We start from the raw sequence: 1,279 nt of genomic DNA on the forward strand, positions 1-1,279 counted from the left end.
TAGGTTTGGTCTTCTTATTGTGTCCTGGATTTCCTGGATGCTTTGAGTTAGAATCTTTTTGCATTTTGCATTTTCTTTGATTGTTGTGTCTATGTTCTCTATAGAACCTTCTGCATCTGAGGTTTTCTCTTCCATCTCTTGTATTCTGTTGCTGATGCTCACATCTGTGGTTACTGATTTCTTTCCTAGGGTTTCTTTCTCCAGAGTTGTCTCCCTTTGGGTTTTCTTTATTGTTTCTACTTACATTTTTAGCTCTTGGATGGTTTTGTTCAATTCCATCACCTGTTTGGTTATGTTTTCCTGTAATTCTTNNAGGGATTTTTGTGTTTCTTCTTTAAGGACTTCTACCTATTTAGGAGTGTTCTCCTGTATTTATTTAAGTGAGTTATTAATGCCCTCTTTAAAATCCTCTACCAGCATCATAAGATATGATTTTAAATCTGAATCTTGCTTTTCAGTTGTGTTGGGGTATCCAGGACTTGCTGTGGTGCACGTACTGGGTTCTGATGATGCTGAGTGGTTCTGGTTTCTGTTAGTAAGATTCTTAAGTTTGCCTTTTGCCATCTGGCAATCTCTGGTGTTAGATGTTCTAGCTGTCTCTGGCTGGAGATTTTTCCTCCTGTAATTCTTTAGCCTTTTGTCAGCACTCCTGGGAGTCCAATGCTCTCCTGAGTCCCAGAAGTCAGAGCACTCTCTGCAGGCAAGCTCTCCTCTTGCTGGGAAAGTGCAAAGAAGTCTGGAGCTCAGATCCACCTCCTGAGTCCTATGGTCAGAGCCCTCCCTGGAAGCCGACTTTCCTCTAGCAGGGAAGATGCCTAGGGGTCTGGGTCTCAGCTCTGCCTCCTGGCTAAGGATGAAGGCCCTAATGGACCCTATCTAAGTTCTGTTGCTTCTGCCGCCCACGTGCTCTCCTGTGTAGACTGATCTCAGGGATCCCAAGATTCTGGGTGTGCTAGGGCCTGCCTAGTTCATGCCCAAGATGGCACAGGGCTGGTGCAGACTGGAAGGAACCCCAGCCACTGGTTGGGCGGGTTTCCTTTGTCCCTCTTCCTGCTGGCACAAGACCCTCCAGGTTTTTTTTTTGGAACAGATGTTGCATTCCACTCACCAGTGATCTCAAAATCCTGGGTGTGTTAGGATGTCTGAAGCATGGAGAGTCCTCTGAGGACCTTGGGACCCTCCTCTGAGTTTGTGCCCAGGATCCAATAATATCATTTTTAAAGATGAATTTTACTATTTCTTATCCCATAAAGATTATGCTGTCATGGGATAACATTCT

Source organism: Mus pahari, chromosome 3 (assembly GCF_900095145.1).
Source record: "Mus pahari chromosome 3, PAHARI_EIJ_v1.1, whole genome shotgun sequence".
Taxonomy (NCBI): Eukaryota; Metazoa; Chordata; class Mammalia; order Rodentia; family Muridae; genus Mus; species Mus pahari.